General features: G+C 44.4%; 1 long non-coding RNA gene across 1 annotated transcript; it reads left to right on the plus strand.

Annotated features, from left to right (window-relative positions):
* The first annotated feature begins 1,899 nt into the window (after positions 1 to 1,899).
* On the plus strand, positions 1,900 to 6,576 carry LOC114485067 (uncharacterized). Its single transcript, XR_003678532.2, has 3 exons — positions 1,900 to 2,252; positions 2,964 to 3,022; positions 3,186 to 6,576. It is a non-coding gene; the product is annotated as an uncharacterized lncRNA (long non-coding RNA).
* The last annotated feature ends 889 nt before the right edge of the window (positions 6,577 to 7,465 follow it).

A 7,465-nucleotide genomic window follows, 5' to 3' on the forward strand; every position in this document is an offset into this window, starting at 1 on the left:
TGCCGCAAACTGGCACGTTCGGTACGGCCAGAAGAGGCTTAATTAGCCTGAACTAAGAGTCTGAGGTCAGATGATTAAGAACATTTCACAGCCTGGGTTGGAACCTTAGAGATGCTACCGATTTTCCTGCCACACCACTGCGGGGCCCCAAACCGGAGAGGATTTAGTTTCCTCCAACCCGTGCTTAACTGCAGAACCCTGAGAAGGGGAAGCCTCGTCCTACCCGTTAGAACCCACAGTTGTTTATTTGCATGTGTGTGTCTGTGTGTTCTCTTGGTGTTCTATGCTCCAGATCAAAGGAAGCTTATGCAAGAGGAAAATTAATTTAAATAGCAAAGTAGTGACATTATTTCAAAGTGTCCTGAGAAGATTGTCCCATAGTTCATGTGCTCCTTTACTCAATCACTCAGCCTTTCAGCCAGACTTTGAGAGGATATCCCTGTAGCATCAGACTCCATTACAGAATGCAGATCCACAAAGACACACGGTGACAAATCACCACAAGCCTAGAGTCTTAAAACAACACAAAAGTACTAGCTTACACTTCAAAAGGTCCAAAGTCCAAAGTGGGTCTCACTGGGCTAAAATCAAGGTTTGGGTAGGGCTGTGTTCCTTCTGGAGGCCCTAGGGAAGAATCCATGTCCTTGACTTTGGCAGCTTCTAGAGGCCACTGACACTCCTTTGCTCATGGCCCCTTCCTCTTTATTCAAAACCAGCAGCATCAGGCTGCGTCGTCTTCCTCGTGCTACAACTTCTCTGATTCTCTACTCTTCTGCTTGCCTCTTCCACTTTTAAGATTGTGATTGGGGCTTCCCTGGTGGCGCAGTGGTTGAGAGTCCGCCTGCCGATGCAGGGCACACGGGTTCGTGCCCCGGTCCGGGAAGATCCCACGTGCCGCGGAGCGGCTGGGCCCGTGAGCCACGGCCGCTGGGCCTGCGCGTCCGGAGCCCGTGCTCCGCAACGGGAGAGGCCACGGCAGTGAGGGGCCCGCGTACCGCAAAAAAAAAAAAAAAAAAAAAAAAAAAAGATTGTGATTACACTGGGCCCCCTCTGATAATCCAGGATAATCTCTCCATCTCGAGGTCCCTGATTTAATCTCATCAGCAAGGTCCCTTTTGCCACGTATATGGCGTACTGGACTATACGGTACTACACTATACTATATGTTGCCAAAATATATCCCCGGGTTCTGGGGATTACGCTTTGGGCGTCTTTGGGGGCCGTTACTTTGCCTAGCGCGGTCTCAGTCCCAGTAGTGTTCATTTGTCATATCTGATTGAAACTGATTAACCTTGATTTTGGCCTGTTGTTCCTCATTAGCCGCCTTGGCTACGCTTGAGGGTGTTTCCCCCGGCATAATTTTTGCAAATTGTTCTCAGACCTGCCCTGGTTTCCTTTGAATCATCAGTTCGCACATTCATCTCCTTTGCAGTCTCTAAGACACCCCATCCGAAGAAATAACTTACCATTTAAGACACACTAGTCTGACACAGGATGTTGAACTAAACAGCAAACACTCATTTGAATGTCCATAGACTCCTAGGCGATGGCCTGTGCCTCACTTTTCTCCAAAATGGGCTCTCCGGGCCCAGGCCAGAAGGGCATATGCGGTTGGTTCCTGCTCACAGGAGGAGGTGTCTCTAATCCCTGCTGAATCAGGGTGGCTCAGATTAGCCATTTTGCCTCTTCCATTCCTTTCCACTTCTGAGACTGATTTTACACAGCTCCAGTTTGGGGTTGTGCCGGGTCTTAATTGCGGCATGCGTGCGGGATCTAGTTCCCGGACCAGGGATCGAACCCAGGCCCCCTGCACCGGGAGCGCAGGGTCTTATCCACGGCGCCACCAGGGAAGTTCCCACAGCTCCAATTTTTAACCTCTTTACGTGTGTGGTGGGCAGACGATGACCCCACCCTCCAAGGAAGTCCACATCCTAATCCCCAGACCCTGTGAATGTGTCACCTTACACGGCAAAGGGACTTTGCAGATGTCACTGAGGTCAAGGACCTTGAGCTGGGGAGAGTATTCTGGATTATCTGGGTGGCCCAACGGGATCTTCCCTTTCTTCAGAGGGAAGAACGTTTCCTGGCTGCAGAGAACCAGAGAGAGACGGCAGCGGAAGGGACCAATCAAAGCTGGAAAGAGTGAGGAAACGGATCCTCCCCAGAGCCTCCAGAAGGAACGCAGCCCTGCGCGCAACCTGACTTCGGCTGGCGGAGACCCCTGTCAGAGTTCCGGCCCACACGACCCTAAGGTAATAAATTCATACGGTTTTAAACCATTACCTCGTGATAATTTGTTACAGCAGCAGTAGGAAGTTAATACAATGTGCATTCTTTTCAGTCCACGCTGATGATTTAAGCCCTCAAAATGACTGTGATTCAGAATCATTGGTAGACTGGCAGCACCCTCCTCCAGATCATTAGCCAGAATTCCAATAAGCCCAGGCCTAACGGGGTCCCCTGCAGGAGTCCATCTGAGAACGCCAGGGGTTGAAGGAGACCTGCAATTAATCATCATCTGCATTTCCCAGACCTGATTCTACATCTGAACCAATCTGGACTTTTCCTGCCAGACACGACGCTGCACAGGTTTATGTTTGTGAAAGAGATAGCCTTCCCTGTCCTCTTCTCCACTGACGTTACAGTCACTGCTCTCCACTCAATCCAGGTCCGCACCTCTCCTCCGGCACACGCGACGGGGACACGTGCAGACACAGATCCACACACACACGCACACCTCCCTCTTCGGAAAAAAGCAGCCCAGATTTTAAAAATGATTTGCTCCCCCAGGGCTCTGATGTCTATTGCCCCAAGGTTTGGGGGCTTTGACGTTGGAGCTTTTTGACTTTCTCTCCCACTCTAAATGTTTCAGTAGGTTATAAAGGAACAGTAGGGTGGACCAGCCAGTTTTCAAGCTTTCCATGAAGAGAAGATATTGGATTTTTTTTTTTCTTCTTCTGCAGAATACCAGGAATTGCATGGATTTTTGCCATAATTCTTTGAAGATGTCAGCATGAACCAGGTGAGGGGCAGTGATTCCAAGAGGTACACTATTCGAATCACCATTTCACCTGATTAGAAGCACTTCAGGCTTCAGATTTTGAGCTCTTGTGGCGCTTTGTTTGGTCTTCTGATTCTTATTTCTATATTTGTTTATACATGTTATGTGTTAAACACTATTTCAGGTCCTGGGAATACAGCGGACATTCTGGGCTGAGGCTACAGATTTGAGGGTCAAAACCAGTGGAATTACAGTAATCACCCAGGAGACATTTGCAGATGGAGAAGAGAAGGCAGATCCAGCACATAACCTCCGAGCACTCCAAAACGTAGAGGTCCAGCAGAGGAGAAGGACTTACAAAGGAAGAAGTGTTATGGTAGGAAGAGAACAGGCAGAGCGTGTGGTATCACAGAAGCCAAAAGAAGAAGGTGTTTCAAGGAGAAAGAGAATGGTTAGTGGTGCCAAAGGCGGCCTCACAGGTCAAGTAAGAACAGACTGATGATCATCGGTCTTGACAACGTGAAAGTGATCTTGACATGAGCAACTAGAAAGCGGAGAAGCCCAGTTGTAATGGACTGAAGGACAGAATGTGGAAAAAGGAGTGGAAACTGTGACTTAGAAAACACTTTTAATTACAGGCATGCCTTGGAGATATTGTGGGTTCGGCTCCAGACCACCCTAATAAAGTGAATATTGTCATAGAGCAAGTCATATGAATTTTTTGGTTTCCCAGTGCGTATAAAAGTTATGTTTACACTATACTATAGTCTGTTAAATGTGCAATAGCATTATGTCAAAAAACGAGGTACATAACCTTCACTGAAAAATACTTTCTTGCTAAAAAAAATGCTAACCGTCATCTGAGCCTCCAGCAGGTCAGAATCTTTTTGCTGGTGGAGGGTCTTGCCCGACGTTGAGGGCTGCTGACCCATCAGGGTGGTGGGTGCTGAAGGTGGGGTGGCCGTGACAGTTTCTTAAAATAAGACCACAGTGAACTTTGCCACATCGATTGACGCTCCCTTTCACGAACGATTTCTCTGTAGCGTGCAGTGCTGTTTGACAGCATTTTACCCACAGTAGATCTTCTTTCAAAATTGGAGTCAGTCCTCTCCAACCCTGCCACTGCTTTATCAACTAAGTTTATGTAATGTTCTAAATCCTTTGCTGCCATTTCAACCATCTGCACAGCATCTTCGTCAGGAGTAGATTCCATCCCAAGAAACCACTTTCTTTGCTCATCCATAGGAAGCAACTCCTCATCCGTGAAAGTTTTACCATGAGATGGCAGCAGTTCAGTCACATCTTCAGGTTCCACTTCTAACTCTAGTTCTCTTGCTATTTCTACCACATCTGCAGTTATAATAATAACATCGAAGATCACTGATCACAGATCACCATAACAAATATGATAATAATGACAAAGTTTGAAACAGTGCACGAATTACCAAAATGTGACACAGAGACACAGCAGAACAAGCACTGCTGGAAAAATGACACCGACAGACGAGCTGGACGCCGGTTGACACAAACCTTCAATTTGTAAAAAAAAAAAAAAAGCAATATCTGTGACATGCAGTAGAACAAGGTATGCCTCCAGTTGCTGTAAAGAGCATCAGAGAGATGGAGTAGTAGCTGGAGGTGGATGTGGAGGTCACAGGAAGGGGTTTTACATGGATATGCTAGTGATAATGGTAGTAATTCAGTGGAGAGAGGGAAACTGGTGAAGCAGCAGATAAACTGATGATTGCGAGGAGAAAGGCCAGGACACAGTGAGAGGAAAGGAGTCCAAAGCACAGCTAGAAAGGGCAAACTGAGGGAAAAGCAGAAATTTCACCACAGAAATAGAAGGCAGGGCAGTAGGAATGAGTATAGTCAGCTTTCCCTATCTGCGGGTTCCTTCCACATCTGTGGATTCAACCAACTGCAGATCAAATATATATATATTTTTTTAATTCCAGAAAGTTCTAAAAAGCAAAACTTGAATTTGCCACATGCTGGCAACTATTTACATAGCGTTTCCATTGCGTTAGGTACTGTAAGTAATCTAGAGATGATTTAAAGTGTACAGGAGGATGTTTGTAGGTTACATGCAAATACCTCACCGTTTTATATAAGGGACTTGAGCATCTGAGGATTTTGGTATTGGGAGTGGGGTGGCAGGGTCCTGGAACCAATCCCCTGTGGAAATGGAGGGACGACTGACTGATGGAAAGCAGGTATGTTGGTGGATTGTGCAGTGGGAAGATAAGGATCTCCTATCTAACTAATACTATGTTCTCTAAGAAGCATGAAGCCAGGTCATCGAACGCCCATTAAACATCTTTATAATATGAGGTAGTAGAAAGACTGCTGTCTTGCCAGCTAAGACAATAATGAAGATACTGGCCTGAGTATCTGGTGTAGACACTGATCATTTATCAAGAAAGTCACTTATCCTGTTGGTAAATGTACTTCTAAACTTTCAAACAGGAACGACAACTATTGCACTGATCAGACGTTGGAGAGTTAATTCTCCCTGGAAATGTCTGCTTCTGGAAATATCTGAAACACTGAATGAATTTTAAAATATGTTTTGCAATGTATGGTCGAGCTGGAAGAAAGTAAGGTGCTGGAGCGGACCTCTCCTGCGTCATCTGCCGACCACTGTGACCTAGCCCCGGGGTGTTAACAGGTTCCATGCCTGCAGGACAGGAAATACACCTCGGCTAGAGTCGGATGAGGAGTCAGAGGAAACACTGGCCAAAAAAAAAAAAATTCCAGGACCTCAAAAGGGAAACACTTTCAGCAAGTGAACCTAAAAAAGAAACTCTAGAAGAGAAAGAAATAGATGTGTCTGTCTGTCTTGTCCTTTGTTCTTGATGGAGGAATAAGAAGTGGGGTGGGGGGACTTCTCTGCTGAGAATATCTAACTATAAACCCACACTTAAAATGATTTGGGGCTGGGATTCATTCTAAAAACGTAAGCCACACATTGGGTAAAAGAGACTTCGACCCAGGTCTCAAAGAATTTCTTCAGTGAAGTCCCAAGAAACAACTATTTACAAAGAAAGAGAGAGAGAGAGACACCCCAACTCAATATAAGAGGAAAAATTTTGATTTAAAAAAAGGTCAGTTAGAAATTTGAGAAGCCAAAAGCTGATATAACTAGTCAGAACTGAAGAGGAAATTAATGAAGTTAAAGATCAAGCTGAAAAATTTACCAAAAATGAGGCATAAAGTGGCAAAGAGATGAAAAATGTGAAAGAGAGGTCAAGGGGCAAGGAAGTCAAGGGCAAAGTTCTAATATCAATCTACAGGGAGCACACAGGAGATGGGGGATGGGGAGATATTAAAAGAGATAACAGATGAGACCTTTCCGGAGTTGATTAACGACAATGATCCCCTGATTCCAGGAGCCCAATGAACACCAGCATTTCCAAAGAAAGCCCCACACAGACACATCAGAGCAAGACTGCAGAATCACTGAAGACAAAGAAGAAGCACCCAGAGAAAAGGACAGCTAACCTACAAAGAGCTTTAGCCCAACAGCTGACTCACAAACAGCAGCAATCGAGAAAAAAATCATTGATAATCCAGCAAAACTATCTTTCAACTATGAGGATGAAATGAACGTAAATTCAAGCAAGAAAAAAAACCTGAGAGAGGTTATTACCAACAAACACTCAGTTAAGGAACTTCTAAAGAATGAATTTCAGAAAGAAGAAAATGATCTCAGAAGGAAATAAAATGATTCTCAAGAAGAAATGAGGAGTAAAGAAAATAACAAACATGTGGGTAAATAAAGTACAAAATAATAAATACAGTGCCCCATTTGTGAAGTTTAAAAAATGAAGCTAGAAGTAAAATATTAAATAAAGATGGTATATGCGTCAGAAATAGGGAATTTGGTAAGTTATCTTACCCCTAGGATCATCAGTTTCCCCCCTCTACAAATGTCAAATAGTAGCCATTTTCAAAAGGATTTCTGGAATCTAACTGCTTCTACTTCAGATCGATTTTTGATATCTTGCGCAAAGCTTTAATGGCTGCATTTTCTGTGAACCAAATCTCCTAATGGTGGCATTTTGCTTCAGACCCAGAACATTTAAGTAGCTAAACCAAGTACAACAGATCCAAGAACTCCCATGTTTTTGCTTTTTCCATTTCCATCTCCATTTAATTTCTAAGAGCGATGAGATAACTGCAGTGACAGCAATCTAAGTGGCTGTATATTTTGTCTAAAATGCCTGAAATCATTCTGAGTTATTATGTAAATACCCAAATCTGCTCATTATGCTGTTATGGGGGGAGGCGCAACCATTCTCCTGCTGGTGTTATGTCTTAAGATGAGATCATTAGAAAAGGATTAGTGGTGTAATGTCTGAGAGGCTTAAACAATAATTTGAGTCTTTCAGATGTGTACAAGGTAATTTTAAATAAATTCCAGAGTTTTTCTGATGATAGCTTTTAGTTCAATCATAGCTC

Source organism: Physeter macrocephalus, unplaced genomic scaffold (assembly GCF_002837175.3).
Source record: "Physeter macrocephalus isolate SW-GA unplaced genomic scaffold, ASM283717v5 random_441, whole genome shotgun sequence".
Taxonomy (NCBI): domain Eukaryota; kingdom Metazoa; phylum Chordata; class Mammalia; order Artiodactyla; family Physeteridae; genus Physeter; species Physeter macrocephalus.